At 35.6% G+C, this 21,996-nt stretch overlaps 1 long non-coding RNA gene across 1 annotated transcript in view; it reads right to left on the reverse strand.

Annotated features, from left to right (window-relative positions):
* Positions 1–17,139, reverse strand: part of LOC309634743 — a 632,894-nt gene extending 615,755 nt beyond the window's left edge. The window contains exon 1 of the long non-coding RNA XR_014248396.1: positions 16,700–17,139. This is a non-coding gene — a long non-coding RNA (uncharacterized lncRNA). The remainder of the gene's footprint in view (positions 1–16,699) is intronic.
* Positions 17,140–21,996: the final 4,857 nt, after the last annotated feature.

The following is a 21,996-nucleotide window of genomic DNA, read 5'->3' on the forward strand; positions in this document are numbered from 1 at the left end:
CTGCTTTTTAGATTTTTTCTTCACTATTTTAAGCAATTTGATTACTATCACCTTTGTTGGCTTAGCTGTAACTCTTTGTTATGTATTTTAGTTTTAGGTGTTTCTTTATGTTTTATAGAATACAACTTTAACTCAGCATAGTCTACCTTCAGGGGATATGTGTTTTATTCTAGCTTTCTTCATATTTCTTGTGTTTGTGCCTCATTGAATGCCTTTGATATATTGATTTATTATTCATTATTTTCTCAAAATTTTTTTTTCTATTCTCTCTCTATTTTCTTTCAGGACTTCAGACACAATTATAGGAGGCTACTTGAAGTCTTCTTATAGATCACTAGTGTTTGGTTCAATATTTTTCAGTCTTTTTTTTTCATTTTAGTTAATATATATTGCCATGTTTTCAAGTTTACTAATATTTTCTTTTGTCATTTCTATTCTATCTTTAATCTTATCCAGTGTATTTTCCTTTAGGAAATGATGTGATGAACAAAACACTTTGACTCTACTACTATGACCAGTTTACAGTGGGACCCAGTTTGGCATGCTGCTTATATTTTTCCCAAACTCATCAGAAAAATAGTCTAAGTTGACTATTTAAAAAATATTTTTAGAGTGTATCTCCTCAATTTTATGGCCTTATTTCTATTTTAGCCTCAGGTTATTTGTTGTGCAATTTAAAAGTAAATTGTCACATCATCTTTTGCCCTTGAAAATTAAGATCATCCAGGCAAATTCTATTCTATAAACATACTAGCTTACTTGTACTAACAGATATAAAAATATTAACATGTTTTTCTCATGTTAAATAAGGACAATGATTGACCTATCCCCCAGTACTTCGAATAGGGGTACACTTTATATGCTAAATAAAAATATGTTGGTTGTCCCTGGTCAGGGAACTAGATCCCACATGCATGCTACAACTAAGAGTTCACATGCCGCAACTAAGGAGCCAGCCTGCCACAACCAAGACCCGGCACAACCAAATAAATAAATAAATATTAAAAAAAAAAAACAGTCAGCTGAGATGACAAGATAACTTAAAGGAAGTCTATATATGGAAGATAGAGACCAAAATCAATAAGAGAATACAAAGCAATTAGGTAGAAAGAAATCATGCAAAGAAAATTTTAAGAAAAAAAATATTTCCAAGAGATACTTAAAACAAATTAAACTTTAAAAGAAATATAAAAAGAGGAAGGAACACTTCTAAACTAATTTTATGAGGCCAGCATTACCCTGATGCCAAAGCCAGACAAGGACACCAGAAGAAAAGAAAATTACAAGCCAGTATCCCTGATGCACATGGATGTAAAAATCCTCAACAAAATATTAGCAAACCAAATTCAACAATACATTAAAAGGATTATACATAATAATCAAGTGGGATTTAATCCAGGGATTTAAGGATGGCTCAACATCTACAAATCAATCAATATGATACACCACATCAACATAATGAAGGATAAAAATATGATCATCTTAATAGATGAAGAAAAAGCATTTGACGAAATTCAACATCCATTTGCGATTAAAAAAAAAAAAAATCTCAACAAAGTAGGTATAGAGGGGATATACTCAACATAATAAAGGCCATATATGACAAGCCCACAGCTAACATCATCCAGATTAGAAAAGAATAAGTGAAATTATTTGTTTGCATATGACATCCTCTTATATGTAGAAAACCCTAAAGACTTATTTTAAAACTGTTAGAATAAACAAATTCAGTAAAGTTGCAGGATACAAAATCAATATGCAAAAAATCAGTTGCATTTCTATACCCTAACAGCAAACTATCAGAAAGAGAAACTAAGAAAGCATGCTACAAACTACAAATACACCTACTACTGTATGAATAGCATTTTGAGTGCTTCTTAAGGGCAAAAACGAAACTTGAAGCAAAATAAAATCTCGTGTTCATAATACATTTAAACCGCAAACCACAGTGTTCATCATGCAGTCAGTTTAAAAAAATGTAACGTCCCAACAACAGAAAAACATAAACTCTTTATCCACTGAAGAGATGTATACTCATATGTACTCCAGGGAGTAATTCTCTTCAGATGAGGTATTTGTAAAATCTCTCTCATTAATGACAGTGCAGATGTGCTGACATCCTCGGGATGTTTCACTGAGATTCAAACTCACTGTATCCCATCTCCGGGGTCTCTTCTTTGATGAGCTGCATTTCCCCCCTTCTGTATTATCCATGATGTTAGTAAGGTTAGAACTGAAACAGACTTAATTACAGCACCTTTCAAATAAGTTACTAAATATAGTTCTTTGTTCGGTCAACTGTGATTGCCCATGAAAATTACAGGAGTGTTTAAAAACAAGATGAATAGGAGTCTATTAAATTATGTCTGGGACCAAAGCTTTTTTTTATTTGGGACTTTATGAGATAACTTATATTTGGAGAATTGATTACAATTTTAGGAAAGTGAACTTTGTTCTGCCATATGGGTCTCAAAATGGCAATACCTGAAACACTGGGATTTACAAGTACAGTACGGAGTCCCCCCTTATCTACGTGGGATGTGTTCCAAGACCCCCCAGTGGATGCCTAAAACCATGAACAGTAGCGAACTCTAGATATACTATGCTTTTTCCTATACATACATACCTAGGATAAAGTTTAATTTATAAATTAGGCACAGTAAGAGATTAACAACAACTAACAATAAAATAGAGCAATAATAACAATATACTGTAATAAAAGTTATGTGAATGTGGTCTCTCACAATATTGTACAAATTTAATGCCTTTTCCATCTTAACTAAGCATTGTATAAAGCACTGTGGCCGTAAAACTAGCACGAACTTGTTTATCTCGGAAAGTAAAACTGAGGATAAGGGGTACCACTGTGTATATTGTGCCTGTTCATTTTGAAACAAAGAATTGCTTATATAAGAGCCAAGCAAAGAAAGATCAAAGTAAATTTATGAGACCTAACTACAGGTTCAGCCAAGATCAAGAGAGGATATCCTTTGACTCACTTGTGTCCACATTCCTCAAGGCATCAATTTAAACCTTACTTTCTTTCATAAGGTTCTTTTCCCCAAACCTTTTCTTTCCTAGTTGCTTGCTGCTAATTAGACAAATTGATATTGATACAAAGAGCATATATTATGTAACATATAATACAGAGCTACTTGGTTATAGAGCTACTTGGTAGAAAATGTTCTGTTTCTCAAGTTCATTATGCTGTATTAATTTACTAATCTAAAAGAAATTTGTAGAGCAGTCTTTCAGACCTTCTGTTTTTACATTTATAATTAGCTAAGTAGAGAGAAGTTCTATTGTTTTTAGAAATAATCATTTTATGAGTTAGGCACACCAAATTCATGACAGGTTGCCTCTCATGGTAAGAGACAGAAATGAGACAAAGATGGGATGGGGATAGGATAAAGGGTAATTTAGCTTTATACATTCACGTTTTATTACTTTTATTTAAAATATTTAAATATTGGAATTTTTCAAAATAAAAATTTTTAAGAACTGTGTAGGAACTCATATAAACTCCTTATCACAGCCAACCAATCTCCTTTCTATAGGCTGTATAGGAAATCACAATGTGCAGAGTTTCCAATGGGGAAAGGCCAGTTACTTTCTCCCACACAGCTTTAAAGTCCCAATTATCCAATAAGTCACTGAGAAAATACCCAAAGGCTCTCTGAGGTAGTCCAAACCAGGTTCTCACTAACTTCTCAAAAGACCCACATAGGTACATATTATTATTGTTAACTGGTATCTCTGAGGTCCAGAATCCACTTCTACCTGAGTAATGACATCTTCTTATAGACATCTTACAGCATGAACACTCTGGCATAATTCATCTTATATTCTCAGACATGAAATACTATTTTCATCTGGGGAGATTTCTATAACTATTAGAATCTTGATAGAACTCTCAAAGCTACACGAATATAATCAGTGATAAAATCATAAAACATTAAGTCTATTTGTTCTTCAGTAGTGAGAGACTGATTATACAAATATACAATGACCAGATCATATACAACTCTGACACACAGTCTCTTTGGAGGGCAAACAACCTGGGAAGTCAAATCACCATCTCTGCAGCAATCAGTTCAGAAGTTAGGATTTGGTCAATGACTGCCAGCTTCCTTTTTCTTTTTTTTTTTCTCCACAGCCCACCACACGCTTTCAACTCAGCACCAACCAGAGAAAGACAAATATGCTTCCCAAACCAATTACCTAAGATGACTGGCTTCTAGTTAGCATTTCAGCTTCCCCATGCCAAACAGTCTCCAATCAGCGTATCTTTTCTCTTTTTCACCATAAAACTTGCCCACTCCCATGTCAATCTGCCAAATGCAAGTGATGGTGATAATTTTCTTGTTACCGCCAAGCTTTGAATTTATAGCCTGTTTGTTCTCATTTTGGGTGGTCTTTATTTCCACAGTAGTGCAAAAATCATGCAAAAAGAAAACTAACATTATGAGCATTTTATTCTAATCCAATTAAGATCACACTTCAATCTGGCTGTTAGTTATTGTTCTGTTTGCCAATCAGCTCACCAGAAACACTTTATTTCTTTTGATAAATGGTTTTTCATCACTTGAAAGACAAATCTGGTATTCTGCTTCAATATTTGATGTTTCAGACTCACATTGGTATAGTTTCTTTCTTGAGAACTGTGATCACTTGAAAATAATAACCTAAGAAAAGATTGTGCTATATTTTAGAAAAACAATAATGCTGATTGTATAACTTAGAGCTAAATAGTGCAGTAAAATATCTGCTGTCAATCTGTGAATATATCTGCAGAAAATATCAGAGGGTGATTCCTAAATTTTGTTGATATTGAAATGATAAACCAGAGCAACCTACAAAGAGTTATGAAAATTTATCTGCAGTAAATTGAAGTTGTTTTGGGTAAATTGTGAGTTTAGATCTACAATTGCATAACTAATGTGACTAGAAATTTTAATGACTTTATAAAAAAAAGGTTAAGAATGAAAAATCAAGAGCATTATATTTTCAATCACATCTTTTAGATTTGGTAATAATGTAATTTCTTAAGGAAGTAAAACAAAACTCCAAAATGTAAAAAAAAAAAAAAAAAAAAAAAAAAATGTTGGTTGAATGACTAGAAAGAAGCATTATACAATTTCTTAGTTGACTATAACAATTCTGCTTTTGCTTTCTCCAACTCAGCTTATATTCTGGGTCATTGAGTTGAAATTAATTATGGATAGGTGCTTCCAGGCTCCATAGAGAGAAGTAAAGTGATTAACACTGTCTTTCATATGTGAAAGGAATTGGTAACATTCTATCTATGTTGTAGTCAATGAAAAATTAATGTTGTTTGATTTGGTAGATACTTTAGTCATCTATCCAACAGGCATTCTTGTCTTTCTTTTGTCTTGCTGGCAGAAACCACCTCCCATAATGAAGAGAGATAATACCAGATACTTGAATTTCCAACCAGTCTTGCAAATCAGGTATGAGTATGTGATTCAATCCTGGCCAAAAGAAGCTGAGAGTCAATAACCTGCAGGTTGTGATAAAAAGATAGAGATACATGAAGATATCCTGTCTGGGTTGGATGTGATAATGAGATGCTTGGAGTTTTTGTGGTTCCCATTTTATATTGAAGGGAAGACCAAAGAGTTGTAGACAAGGTAATTCAGAATTCTAACATTCCTGACATATTAAATCAATAGTGTTATCATCTTTAAGAATTGCTTGGAGTGACATTATCAACAGGGCAGAGCATGAATTTTCTGCTGTCTTCCTCCAAAAGAATAGCAGGTTAGGCAATCACCCACAGATGAGAGTGTCTTTGTGGAAGGTGAAGAGTCTAATGGAGAAGATTCAGTACAATGTTAGAACAGCAACAAAAAAATCCAAGATAGGACATATTGAAGAAGGTAAGAGGAACAGTTTCACTTTACCTGCATCATTCCTCTCCCAAGGTGGCACAGCTCAGTCACAAGAGAAATCTTCAGACCATGACTTCCCTCATGGGGGAGAGTGAGAGTGTGGGAGTGAGCACCTGGCTTTCCCATCTGTGCAGTATTCTGGAAAAGAGACCCACTTCTTTCTTGCTCCATCTAGAACACTGAGGGGAAGTGTGAGACTATGGGGAGGGCAGCCGCTGGGAAAATAGCAGCCAGGGCTCTCAGAGGACATTAAATAATATGGATCCTACTAACTGCTTTGCAGATTCCATCAAGAAGGCCACCCCAGAGCCGCTGGGGATGTCTCACCTTCCAATGCCCCCAACTGGTTCATGGGTTCCCCCAGTGCTATGCACACTTCATACACACTCCTCTTATGCCATGGATGGCTCCCTGAATGCACCCTCAGGACAGCAAGAGAAAGCATTTGTAGAAAAACAATTCTAAAATTTATATGGAAGCACAAAAGACCCTAAATAGCTAAAGCAATCCGGAGAAGAAAGAGGGAGGCATCACACTTCTGATTTCAAGCTATAATATAAAACTGTAGTAATCTATTCAGTATGTTACTGGCATAAAAACAGATACATAAACCAACAAAACAGAATCAAAAGCCCAGATGCAAACCCATGCATATGCCATCAACTAATACCTTACAAGGAATCTAAGAATATTCAGTGGAAAGTGATAGTCTCTTTGACAAATGGTGATGGGTAAGCTAGATATCTATATGCAAAAAAGAATAAAATTGGACACCTATATTATACCACTCACAAAAATTAATTTGAAATGGATTAAAAACTTAAATATAACACCTGAAACCATAACACCTCTAGAAGAAAACATAGGGGAAAAGTTGACATTAGTCTTGGCAATTTTTTTTTGGATATGACACCAAAAGCACAAAGCAACAAAAGCAAAAGTAAACAAATGGCAGTACATAAAACTAAAAAGCTTCTGCACAGCAAAAGAGATAATCAATATAATGAAAATCTAACCTATGGAATGGGAGAAAATATTGGCAAATCATATAGCTGATAATTGGTTAATATCTGAAATATACAAAGAACTCATACAAAAGACAAATAACAAAAAGACAAATAATCCTACTAAAGATGGCCAGAGGACCTGTATAAACATTTTTCTAAAGAAGACATACAAGTGGCTAATTTCTCATTAGAGAAATGTTAATAAAAATCACAGTGAGATATCACTTCATACGTCTTGGAATGGTTATTATGAAAGGAGATAACAAGTGTTGATGAGGATATGGAGAAAAGAGAACATTTGTGGGAATGTAAATTTGTTGAGCCACTAAAGAAAATAGTATGTAGATTTCTCAAAAATTAAAAATAAACTATGATATAAGCCAGTCATACAAGTTGTTGGTATATATCTGAAAAGAATGAAATCACTTTTGAAAAGATATCTGTACTCTCATGTTTATTGCAGCATTATTCACAATAATCAAGATATAGAAACAGCCTAAGTTCCAACAGTGGATGAATAGATAAAAGACATATATATATATATATATATATATAATTCAGCCATAAAAAATAAGGAAATCCTGCCATTTGTGATACATAGATGGATCTTGAAGGCATTATGCTAAGTGAAATAACACAGACAGAGAAAGACATATGCTGGATGATCTCAATTATATGTGGAATATAGAAAAGCTGAGCTCATAAAAACAAAGAGTAGAATAGTGGTTGCTAGGGGCTACAGGATGGGGGAATGGGGAGATACTGGTCAAAGAGTACAAACTTCCATTTATAACATGAATAAGTTCCGAGGATCTAATGTACAGTGTGGTGACTTTAGTTAACCATACTGTCTTGTATACTTGAAAGTTGCTAAGTGATTAGGTGTAATAAACAATAAACATGGGTTAACTAAACCTATTGTGGTAATCGTTTCACAATACACACATTTATCAAGTCATCATGTTGTACACCTTAAACATACACAATGTTATATGTCAGTTATATCACAATAAAGCTGGAAAAAATCCATAATTGTCTATGTTACTATTTCTGAAACTTTAACATGAATATGAATCACTTGAGGATCTTGCTAAGGTGATGATTTAGATTCAGTTGTTCTGGAGACTCTGCATTTCTAGCAAGTGTTCGGGTGATCTTGATACTATTGTTTTATGGACCATACTTTGTGTAGTAAGAAATAAAGCCATTTTAGGGCTTCCCTGGTGATGCAATGGTTAAGAATGTGCCTGCCAATGCAGGAGACATGGGTTTGAGCCCTGGTCTGGGATGATCCCACATGCCGTGGAGCAGCTAAGCCTGTGCGCCACAACTACTGAGCCTGTGCTCTAGAGCCCATGCGCCACAACTACCAAAGCCTGTGTGCCTAGAGCTGGTGCTCTGCAACAAGAGAAGTCACCACAATGAGAAGCCTGCACACCACAACGAGGAACAGCCCCTGCTCGCCACAACTAGAGAAAGCCGCATGCAGCAACAAAGACCCAACACAGCCAAAAATAAATAAAAAATAAAATAAATAAATTTATTTAAAAAAAAGAAAGAAAGCCATTTTAATCAGGAACTATAATATATAGCTGGAACAGCCTCATGGTTTCCCTATTACCTAATGGTGAGAGCCACTAAGCCATGACAGTAAAAATTTCTGGCAAGGAATAACACTGAATAAGTTTTAAGGAATTTGATGATAGAATGCAGAGTTTAACGTATTTAGCTAAGGCTACATACAACAGTGTGCTGGTAAATGTTTAACAACTGGCTCTTTGGGGAAAAAATAAAGGCCTGGATTTTTAAAAATCAGCTCTCTAGGGAAATGAAAGCCATGCCAACTCCTTTCATATAAATATTCCCACCATGGCTGATCACAAGCTATTAACGTGACATAGCTGAGTGTGGATTTGGGAACCAAGAAACCCTGTGGTCTTGTACCAGCCAGCTCACCACATCAGTTGCTCCATAAACCATAGTCCAATAAATTATACACCAAATAAAGATCTTATGAAGAAAATAATATTTTTCTCTGATTATAAAATGGCATATATTTATATGAGTAATAGACAAGTATAAAGAAGAAAGTAAAACCAGTTCATAAACTTTTCAGATAACTTAAACTTAAATTTTTGGTATTATTGTAAGAGTTCTTAATCATAAGCAGTAGAAGCTGATTCTGGCTTAATTAAGCAGGAAAGGAACTCATTAAGTGAATGTTGGGCTGCTTAGAGGATTTTTGGGAGTCCAGGAGAGTCAGATGTACTAAGCAGCCAGTGCAAATGGCCCAAACCCAGAACTAGTTCTTCTAGAGGAACTCTTCCTACCACACCAGATAGAATACTAGAATACTCTGTCTCTCATCTCTTGGGTCAGTAGCTCTTGAGCCAAAGTCTGTGACAGTTTCACAAGCCAATTTGCATGTCTATGCCTTAACTGCAAAGGAATGTGGGAAAAACAGTATTGGCTCCTAGAATTTGGAGGCCATTCTTGCCTCCCGCCAGGACTTGAAAGGCAGACAATTCTCCAAATATTGGAAGGATATTGAGTAGTCAAAAAGAATAACACATTTTCACCATTATTTAAATTGGGATCACACAAACCATATAGTTATATATTTTGATTTTTAAATTATTTTGCCTTGTATAATGAGTCTTTTCTTATCAGTCAGTGTTCTTTGAGAGCATGGTTTTAATGATTGCATAATATTCCACCATACACCACTTCCCCATTGTACAAATCCCATTTTTTTCCTAAAAACACCAATCTCTTTAAATCTCTTAAAACTTTTGCAATTTTTAATTTCGATGACTCACCAAAAATTTGATTTCCTATAATTTATCAAATCTGGGAATAAACTTTCTTGGTTTCTTAGTTTTAGTCCAATGTTTTGTAATTTAAGAAATTTCAACCAGGGACCTTCAAGATGGTGGAGGAGTAAGATGTGGAGATCACCTTACTCCCCACAAGTACATCAAAAATACATCTACATGTGGAACAGCTCCTATAGAACACCTACTGAACGCTGGCAGAATATCTCAGACTTCCCAAAAGGCAAGAAACTCCCCACATACCTGGTAGGGCAAAAGAAAAAAGAAAAAATAGACATAAAAGAATAGGGACAGACCTGCACCTCTGGGAGGTAGGTGTGAAGGAGGAAAAGTTTCCACATGCTAGGAAGCCCCTTCACTGGTGGAGATGGGGGTGGGTGGGGGGGAAGCTTCGGAGCCATGGAGGATAGCACAGCAACAGGGGTGCAGAGGGCAAAGCAGAGAGATTCCCGCACAGAGGATCAGTGCCGACCAGCACTCACCAGCCTGAGAGGCTTCTCTGCTCACCTGCCGGGGCAGGTAGGGGCTGGGAGCTGAGGCTTGGGCTTCAGAGGTCAGACCCCAGGGAGAAGACTGGGGTTGGCTGCATGAACACAGCCTGAAGTGGGCTAGTGCACCACAGCTGGCCGGGAGGGAGTCTGGGAAAAGTCTGGAACTGACTAAGAGGCAAGGGACCATTGCTTTGGGGTGCACGTGGAGCACTGCCTAAATGAGCTCCAGAGACAGGCGTGAGCTGCGGCTATCAGCACGGACACCAGAGACGGGCATGAGACTCTAAGGCTGCTGCTGCAGCCACCAAGAAGCCTGTGTGCAAGCACAGGTCACTCTCCACACCGCCCCTCCCGGGAGCCTGTGCAGCCCACCACAGCCAGGGTCCCATGATCCAGGGACAATTTCCATGGAAGAACACATGGTGTGCCTCAGGCTGTTGTAATGTCATGCCGGCCTCTGCTGCAGCCTCACCGCTCATTCCATACCCCTCCCTGCCCCCGACCTGAGTGAGCCAGAGCCCCTGAATCAGCTGCTTCTTTAACCCTGTCCTGTCTGAGACAGTAACAGATGCCCTCAGGTGACCTACATGCAGAGGCGGGGCCAAATCCAAAGCTGAACCCCAGGAGCTGTGTGAACAAAGAAGAGAAATGGAAATCTCTCCCAGCAGCCTCAGGAGTAGTGGATTAAATCTCCACAATCAACTTGATGTATGCTGCATCTGTGGAATACCTGAATAGACAACAAATCATCCCAAAATTGAGGCAGTGGACATGGGGAGCAACTGTAGACTTGGGGTTTGCTTTCTGCATCTAATTTGTTTCTGGTTTTATGTTTATGTTAGTTTAGCATTTAGAGTTTATTATCATTGGTAGATTTGTTTATTGATTTCATTGCTCTCTTCCTTTTATATATATATATATATATGTTTTCCTTTTTCTCTTTTTCTGTGTTTGTGTATTCTTCTTTGTGTGATTTTACCTGTATAGCTCTGCTTTTACCATTTATCCTAGGGTTATTTCTGTCTGTTTTTGTATTTTTTTTTACTATAGTTTTTAGTGCGTATTATCATTGGTGGATTTGTTTTTTGGATTGGTTGCTCTCTTCATTCTTTCTTTTTTTATTACTTTTTTATTTTTAATAATTTATTTTTTATTATAATAACTTTTTAATTTAATTTTATTATTTTCTTTCTTTCTTTTTTTTCTCCTTTTTGTTCTGAGCTGAGTGGCTGACAGGAACTTGGTGTTCCAGCCAAGTGTCAGACCTGAGCCTCTGAGGTGGGAGAGTCTAGTTCAGGACATTGGTCGACAAGAGACCTCCCGGCCCCACATAATATCAAACAGCAAAACCTTTCCCAGAGATCTCCATTTCAAAGCTCAGACCCAGCTCCACTAAACAACCAGCAAGCTACAGTGCTGGACACCCTATGTCAAACAACTGGCAAGACAAGAACACAACCCCACCCATTAGCAGACAGGCTGCCTAAAATCATAATAAGGTCACAGACACCCCAAAACACGCCACTGGACGTGGTCCTTCCCACCAGAAATACGAAATCCACCCTCATCCACCAGAACACAGGCACAAGTTCCCTCCACCAGGAAGCCTACACAACACACTGAACCAACCTTACCTACTGGGGGAAGACACCAAATACAATGGGAACTACGAACATGCAGCCTGCAAAAAGGAGACCCCAAATACAGTAACTTAAGCAAAATGAGAAGACAGAGAAATACGCAGCAGAAGAAGAAGCAAGGTAAAAACGCACCAGACCAAACAAATGAAGAGGAAATAGGCAGTCTACCTGAAAAAGAATTCATAATAATGATAGTAAAGATGATCCAAAATTTGGAAATAAAATGGAGAAAATACAAGAAATGTTTAACAAGGACCTAGAAGAACTAAAGAGCAAATAAACAATGATGAACAACACAATAAATGAAATCAACAATTCTCTAGAAGGAATCAATAGCAGAATAACTGAGGCAGAAGAACAGATAAGTGACCTGAAAGATAAAATAGTTGAAATAACTACCACAGAGCAGAATAAAGAAAAAAGAATGAAAAGAATTGAGGACAGACTCAGAGACCTGTGGGACAACATTAAATGCACCAACGTTCGAATTATAGGGGTTCCAGAAGAAGAAGAGAAAAACAAGGGACTGAGAAAATATTTGAAGAGATTATAGTTGAAAACTTCCCTAATATGGCAAAGGAAAGAGTCAATCAAGTCCATGAAGCACAGAGAATCCCATACAGGAAAAATCCAAGGAGAAACACGCCAATAGACATATTAATCAACTATCAAAAATTAAATACAAAGAACAAATATTAAAAGCAGCAAGGGAAAAGCAACAAATAACATACAAGGGAATCCTCATAAGGTGAACAGCTGATCTTTTAGCAGAAACTCTGCAAGCCAGAAGGGAGTGACAAAACATATTTAAAGTGATAAAACAGAAAAACCTACAACCAAGATTACTCTACCCAGCAAGTAACTCATTCAGATTCAATGGAGAAACTAAAACCTTTACAGACAAACAAAAGTTAAGAGAATTCAGCACCACAAAACCAGCTTTACAAATGCTAAAGGAACTTCTCTAGGCAGGAAACACAAGAGAAGGAAAAGACATACAAAAACAAACCCAAAACAATTAAGAAAATGGTAATAGGTTCATACAAATAGATAACTACCTTAAATGTAAATGGATTAAATGCTCCAACCAAAAGACATAGACTAGCTGAATGGACACAAAAACAAGACCCATATATATATTGTCTACAAGACACCAACTTCAGACCTAGGGACACATACAGACTGAAGGTGAGGGGATGGAAAAAGATATTCCATGCAAATAGAAATCAAAAGAAAGCTGGAGAAGCAATCCTCATATCAGACAAAATAGACTTGAAAATAAAGACTATTACAAGAGACAAAGAAGGACACTACATAATGATCAAGGGATCAATCCAAGAAGAAGATGTAACAATTGTAAATATTTATGCACCCAACATAGGAGCACCTCAATACATAAGGCAAATGCTAACAACCATGAAAGGGGAAATTGACAGTAACACAATAATAGTAGGGGATTTTAACACAGCACTTTCACCAATGGACAGATCATCCAAAATGAAAATAAATAAGGGAACACAAGCTTTAAATGTTACATTAAACAAGATGGACTTAATTGATATTTATAGGACATTCCATCCCAAAAAACAGAATACACTTTCTTCTCAAGTGCTCATGGAACATTCTCCAGGATAGATCATATCTTGGGTCACAAATCAAGCCTTGGTACATTTAAGAAAATGGAAATCATATCAAGTATCTTTTGCGACCCCAACGCCATGAGACTAGATATCAATTACAGGAAAAATCTGTTAAAAATACAAACACATGGAGTAAAACAATACACTACTAAATAACCAAGAGATCACTAAGAAATCAAAGAGAAAATCAAAAAATACGTAGAAACAAATGACAATGAAAACATGATGACCCAAAACCTATGGGATGCAGCCAAGGCAGTTTAAGAGGGAAGTCTATAGCAATACAATCCTACCTCAAGAAAGAAGAAAAATCTCAAATAAGCAATCTAACCTTACACCTAAAGCAATTATAAAAAGAAGAACAAAATATCCCCAAAGTTTGCAGAAGGAAAGAAATCATAAAGGTCAGATCAGAAATAAATGAAAAAGAAATGAATGAAATGATAGCAAAGATCAATAATACTAAAAGCTGGTTCTTTGAGAAGATAAACAAAATTGATAAAGCATTATCCAGACCCATCAAGAAAAAATGGGAGAAGACTCAAATCAACAGAATTAGAAATGAAAAAGGGGAAGTGACAACTGACACTGCAGAAATACAAAGGGTCATGAGAGATTACTACAAGCAACTTTATGCCAATAAAATGGACAACCTGGAAACAATGGACAAATTCTTAGAAAAGCACAACCTTTGGAGACTGAACCAGGAAGAAATAGAAAATATAAACAGACCAATCACAAGTACTGAAATGGAAACTGTGATTAAAAATCTTCCAACAAACAAAAGCCCAGGACCAGATGACTTCACAGGCAAATTCTATCAAACATTTAGAGGAGAGCTAACACCTATCCTTCTCAAACTCTTTCAAAATATAGCAGAGGGAGGAACACTCCCAAACTCATTCTATGAGGCCACCATCACCCTGATACCAAAACCAGACAAAGATGTCACAAAAAAAGAAAACTACAGGCCAATATCACTGATGAACATAGATGCAAAAATCGTCAACAAAATACTAGCAAACAGAATCCAGCAGCACATTAAAGGGATCACACACCATTATCAAGTGGGGTTTATCCGTGTAATACACGTATTCTTCACAATATGCAAATCAGTCAATGTGATACACCATATTATCAAACTGAAGGATAAAAACCATATGATAATCTCAATAGATGCATAAAAAGCTTTTGACAAAATTCAACACCCATTTATGATAAAAACCCTCCAGAAATAGGCATAGAGGGACCTTACCTCCACATAATAAAGGCTATATATGACAGACCCACAGCCAGCATCATTCTCAACGGTGAAAAACTGAAACCATTTCCCCTAAGATCAGGAACAAGACAAGGTTGCCCACTCTCACCACTATTATTCAACATAGTTTTGGAAGTTTTAGCCACAGAGATCAGAGAAGAAAAAAAAACAAAAGGAATCCAAATCAGAAAAGAAGAAGTAAAAGTGTCACTGTTTGCAGATGACATGATACTATACATAGAGAATCCTAAGATGCCACCAGAAAACTACTAGAGCTAATCAATGAATCTGGTAAAGTATCAGGATACAAAACCAATGCACAGAAATCTGTTGCATTCCTATACACTAATGATGAAAACTCTGAAAGAGAAATTAAGGAAACACTCCCATTTACCATAGCAACAAAAAGAATAAAGTACCTAGGAATAAACCTACCTAAGGATACCAAAGATCTGTATGCACAAAACTATAAGACACTGATGAAAGAAATTAAAGATGCTACAAAGAGATGGAGAGATATACCATGTTCTTGGATAAGAAGAATCAACATTGTGAAAATGACTATACTACCTAAAGCAATCTACAGATTCAATGCAATCCCTATCAAACTACCAATGGCATTTTTCACAGAACTAGAACAAAAATTTTCACAATTTTATGGAAACACAAAAGACCCCAAGTAGCCAAAGCAATCTTGAGAAAGAAAAATGGAGCTGGAGGAATCAGGCTCCCTGACTTCAGACTATACTACAAAGCTACAGTAATCAAGACAGTATGGTACTGGCACAAAAAACAGAAATATAGATCAATGGAACAGGATAGAAAGCTCAGAGATAAGCCTACACACATACTGTCACCTTATCTTTGATAAAGGAGACAAGAATATACAATGGAGAAAAGACAGCCTCTTCAATAAGTGGTGCTGGGAAAACTGGACAGCTACATGTAAAACAATGAAATTAGAACACTCCCAAATACAATACACAAAAATAAACTCAAAATGGATTAAGCACCTAATGTAAGAACAGACACTATAAAACTCTTAGAGGAAAACATAGGCAGAACACTCTATGACATAAATCACAGCAAGATCTTTTTTGACCCACCTCCTAGAGACATGGAAATAAAAACAAAAATAAACAATTGGGACCTAATGAAACTTCAAAGCTTTTGCACAGCAAAGGAAACCATAAACAAGATGAAAAGACAACCTTCAGAATGGGAGAAAATATTTTCAAATAAAGCAACTGACAAAGGACTAATCTCCAAGAATTACAAGCAGCTCATGCAGCTCAATATCAAAAAAACAAACAACCCAATCCAAAAATGGGCAGGTCTAAACAGACATTTCTCCAAAGATATACAGATTGCCAACAAACACATGAAAGGATTCTCAACATCACTAATCATTAGAGAAATGCAAATCAAAACTACAGTGAGATATCACCTCACCCCAGTCAGAATGACCATCATCAAAAAATCTACAAACAATAAATGCTGTAGAGGGTGTGGAGAAAAGGGATCCCTCTTGCACTGTTGGTGGGAATGTAGATTGATACAGCCACTATGGAGAATAGTATGGAGGTTCCTTAAAAAACTAAAAATAGGGCTTCTCTGGTGGCGCAGTGGTTGAGAATCTGCCTGCCAATGCAGGGGACACGGGTTCGAGCCCTGGTCTGGGAGGATCCCATGTGCCGCGGAGCAACTAGGTCTGTGAGCCACAATTACTGAGCCTGCGCATTTGGAGCCTGTGCTCTGCAGCAGGAGAGGCCGCGATAGTGAGAGGCCCGCTCACCGCGATGAAGAGTGGCCCCCACTTGCCGCAACTAGAGAAAGCCCTCACACAGAAAACGAAGACCCAACACAGCCAAAAGTAAATAAATAAATAAATAAAATTTAAAAAACCCAAAAAACTAAAAATAGAACTACCATATGACCCAGCAATCCCACTTTTGGGCATATACCCTGAGAAAAACCATAATTCAAAAAGAGTCATGTACCACAATGTTCATTGCAGCATTATTTACAATAGCCAAGACATGGAAACAACCTAAGTGTCCATCGACAGATGAATGGATAAAGAAGATGTGGCACATATATACAATGGAATATTCCTCAGCCATAAAAAGAAATGAAATTGAGTTATTTGTAGTGAGGTGGATGGACCTAGCGTCTGTCATACAGAGTGAAATAAGTCAGAAAGAGAAAAACAAATACCGTATGTTAACACATATATATGGAATCAAAAAAAAAACCAAAATGGTTCTGAAGAACCTAGGGAGGACAGGAATAAAGACGCAGATGTAGTGACTGGCCTTGAGGACACAGGGAGGGGGAAGGGTAAGGTGGCACAAAGTGAGAGAGTGGCATGGCCATATATACAGTACCAAATGTAAAATAGATAGCTAGTGGGAAGAAGCCGCATAGCACAGGGAGATCAGCTCAGTGCTCTGTGACCACCTAGAGGGGTGGGATAGGGAGGGTGGGAGGGAGGCTCAAGAGGGAGGAGAAATGGGGATATATGTATACGTATAGCTGATTCACTTTGTTATACAGCAGAAACTAACACACCATTGTAAAGCAATTATATGCCAATAAAGATGATTAAAAAAAAAAAAGAACCAAGTGAGGAAAATAAAAGTCTCTGTGAAGGAAAAAGAAAAAAAAAATTTCAACCATCTTAAGATTTTGGCATATGGATTGAAGGAGTTTCAGTTTCCAAGAAGGAATTACCTTTGTTTTAGGTATTTACATCTAGTACACAAATGATGTTATAATGTTACTTTACAGGTATGTATTAGCTGGCCTATGGCAAAGTTCTGTCAAACTCTAGATTTCTTCACCTATTATTGAGTAGTTTCTCCTCAATAATTCTCATTCATTTGGGCTCTTATTCCTGAATAGCTTGGGAAGCAATCTTTTATTATTATTTGTAATATTTCTAAGAACTATGGTCTCAGAAATTCTTGAATTTTAATTTTACATTCATATGTTGTGTGAGCAGTAACCACATACATCTAGAGAAGTATAATGCCAGTGTAAAATGTGTCTACTGACTGCTAACAAAACTAGTCTCGTCAGAGACTAGTGTTAGATTATCAGTGTGTCCTGGAACTCTTTTCTTGTTTTTTCTCACTAGTTTATATAGACTTATACACAACTTTCTCATGCAGAAAGCTAATATTTTATCTCTTCTAAAATTCCATCATATAGCTGTGCTAAGTTGCTGTTAAATTCCTTCAACTGCTTCCACAAAATGACTATAGAATGGTTTGAACTAATGTTGAATGTTAGAAGAGGAAAAACATCAGTTACTGTGTGACTTTTGTCAAAGTTCAGCAAGTATGTTTAATGTATACTTAGAAGCTGAGTTTATGCAAATAAATGTCTAGTTTATTCTTTCATACTCTCCTTTAGACTAATTTCAATAAAAACTTCATTATTTTTAATTTATATATTTTTCATTATTTTAATAATGAAACTTTTAACAGAGGTTCTCCAACTATAAACAACTTTTGTTCACCATATACCCAGTAAATAGATTCTTCTCTTATTTTTTGATCTCTACATAACAGTTTTATAATATATTTGATATAATATGCTAACATTCATATTGGGAAAATCGTAAATTGTTTGGAAACTCATATAGAAAATAAAACATTTTGTTCAAATGTGACAGAGTTCTGGAAAATTAGAATTTTTTCTGAGCTTATGGGATTAAAAAGTCACTCATTGAATTGATAGTAATTTCCATTAATTTGGATATGAAATATTTAAAGTGCTAAGACTTTTTATCCTAATTCAAGCTAATTTTAAAGGACACTGCAACTGCTAAGTTTAGCATAGGAAAAATATTCATAAAAGTACAGGCCCGATTATTTAAGTAAGAAAATTATTGTATTTTCAGGGATAGGAAATTCCAGAGAAGCTAGTAATAATGGTTCATCAATTTCTTCAGCTCCCCAAATCTGGTATTTAGACACTTTAAAAAATAAAATATTTTTAGAATGAACAGTCTTTTATTATCATTAAACTTCTAGAGAGAAAAATGAAGGGGATGATATGGCCAAGATTGAGATGTTAAAAGTTTTCACTTAATTCTGCAAGCCATTTTTTAGTGACATTATGGAAATCCATGAAGTCTGTTCCCTCAGCTATGTACTGTACTGGGATGGCTGCTGGCACTAATTGATTGAGTGACATGAAAACTGAATTCTGTGCTCTATAGATCCACCTCTTTGTAAGCAAAAGAAATGACTTTAAATGTGTTCCATTTTATACATCAAAGTGGCACTTGCGCACCATCTGTGGGGCATGTGGTCTGAGATTTTGCTGACAGTGGGAATAAACTTATAACGATTCAGCCACATCTCTTGCCAAGACCCCACTTATGAGCAACAAGTTGGCCAGGGTTAGAGGCTGCTAGTTACAGACATAGATCACAGAAAACTAACTGCCTTTCTTGGGTTTGGACATTTTCTCCCAGTCCAGTATTATAACCAATCCTCAGTGCTAAAATATTTTCAAGTCTCTGGAGCTATTCTGAGTATTAATAATGCCTGACAGCCTATCAACAACACAAATGCTTTTGGAAGAGTTTGACAACCTTTAAAAAATAATTCCTAAAAGAGAAGCATGTGAGAGTAATGGATAATAAAATACATAAAGAACACACATGTATAAGCACACACGTAAATGACATACGCTTGTACTAAGTATTCAGCTGAAAATAACAGCTAGGTATGGACATTATTTAACTTTCTACAACTCTATGCCAGAAGTATTTCTCAGTTATTGATTTTATTAATCATTGTTAGTCAATGTTTAAAACAAATAAGAAAAATACAAATTTGGAAACTATTTCAGATAAGATTGAGATAGAATATTTATTTAAAATGATCTCTAAGTTATAATAAAAATAAATTTAAAAAATGAACTCATGGTCATAATATATAAATGTCTGTCTCACATTAGCTTCTGTTCCATGCAGGTTGTATAAAATGTCCTTTACCTCCCATGTTCTATGTACTGCAGAAGGATAAGAAGTTCTCCACTTGCTCTGTTCACATAGTTAAGTCTCCTGGAAAATTAACATATATGTCCAGGGAGGGAGGCTCAAGAAATCAAAAGTTTGGAGTCATAGAAAAAATATTTTTGCTTTTGAAAACATATTTACTACTTTTCTTGTCTGGGGAAACTTCCAAGTAGTTTGAATAAGTATTCATTTATATATTTCCTGGAGCATGTGAACAGTAAACCTCAAAAACAATTACCACATGGTTCATAGTTAGGAAAAAAACAGTTTGTCTTTGTGACTTGTATTAATTAACATTGAGTAATTTCAGATGTTAATTGTCTTCTTCACCTATTTGATTTCCTTTAGAGAGTTAGTTTACTCACCATAGGGGTCAATTTCATTATAGTTAGACTTTTTAGTTTGGTAGTATATAATTTGTTTTCTCGGTGAATGAATTAACTCTATTACAGAAGAGTATTTTTTGTCAAAAATGTTTTATTAAAATATATGTTTATCTTAAACTTTTCTCCCATTTTATGATGGACTGTATTTGTTTGATGCTCTATGTACAATATAATCAATTAATAATCCCTTCATTAAAAAATTTATTGTAAAACAATAAACAAAATCAAGCAGTGGTATCAAATAAAAAATACTCTATCTCACCACTAATTGCCACTATTGAAATATAAACTCTTTTAGTTGTTTTTATGTTTAGCTTTATGGTGGTTATCTCCATAACTTCAAATAAAAATTCATGCATTTGTTTCTAAATTTATGTATTTTAATCAATATTTATAGATGCCTGTTAGAAAAGATGCAACCTTTTTCTTGTTTACACTGGTAACTCTTGCTGCATTTTATCACTGTTTTATTTGTAATTATTTTCAGTTCTTTATTTTAAAATGTTGTATTATTACTTTTAAACATTAACTAATATACATAAAACTCCAAATTTCTGCACTCAACTTTCTTGACTCCAAAAAATGTAATAAGATGAAGTTTTTAGTGCTATAATTAACTTTACTTTTCCCTCCCACCTTCCATTTTTTAAAATTGAAGTAGAGTTGATTTACAATATTATATTAGTTTTTGGTGTACAACATAGTGAATTAATATTTTTATAGATAGTACTCCACTTACAGTTATTATAAAATAATGGTGATATTTCCCTGTTCCATACAATATATACTTGTAGCTTATTTATTTTATACATAGTAGTATGTATCTCTTAATCCTCTATCCCTACTGTGTTCCTCACCCCTTCCCTCTCCCCACTAGTAACTACTAGTTTGTTTTCTATATCTGTAAGTCAGTTTCTGTTTTGTTATAGTACTTGTTTGTTTTATTTTTTAGATTCCATGTATAAATGATGACATACACTATTTGTTTTTTCTGTCTGACTTATTTCACTTAGCATAATACCTTCTAGGTCCACCCATGTTGCAAATATGTCAGAATTTCATTCTTTTTTATGTCTGAGTAACATTCCATTAATATATATATATATCACTTTTTCTTTATCCATTCTTGTTTTTTTAAACTTTTTATTTTATGTTGGAGTACAGTTGATTAACAATGTTGTGTTCGTTTCAGGTGTACAGCAAAGTGATTCATTTATACATATACGTGTATCTATTCTTTTTCAAATTCTTCTCCCATTTATGTTGTTACATAATATTGAGCAGAGTTCACAGTGCATGTGAGTTCACAGTAGGTCCTTGTCGGTTATCCATTTTAAGATTTTTTATGTTTTGATTGTGGGCCATTTTAAAAGTCTTCATTGAATTTGTTACAACATTGCCTCTCTTTTATGTTTTTTTGGTTTTTTGGACACGAGGCCTGTGGGATCCCAGCTCCCCGACCAGGGATCGAACCTGCACCCCCTGCATTGGAAGGCAAAGTCCCAACCACTGGACCACCAGGGAAGTCCCCGTTACCCATTTTAAACATAGCAGTGTGTACATGTCAATCCTAAAATCCCTAACTATCCCTCCCCTCCACCCTTTCCCCTGGTAGCCATAAGTTTGTTCTCTAAGTCTGTGAGTCTGTTTCTGTTATATAAATAAGTTCATTTTTATAATTTTTTAACAGATTCTTCATATAAGTGATATCATACGATATTTGTCTTTCTCTGTCTGACTTACTTCACTCAGTATGACAGACTCTATGTCCATCCATGTTGCTCCAACTG

The sequence above is a fragment of the Balaenoptera borealis genome, assembly GCF_965194805.1.
Source record: "Balaenoptera borealis genome assembly, chromosome: 9".
Lineage (NCBI taxonomy): Eukaryota > Metazoa > Chordata > Mammalia > Artiodactyla > Balaenopteridae > Balaenoptera > Balaenoptera borealis.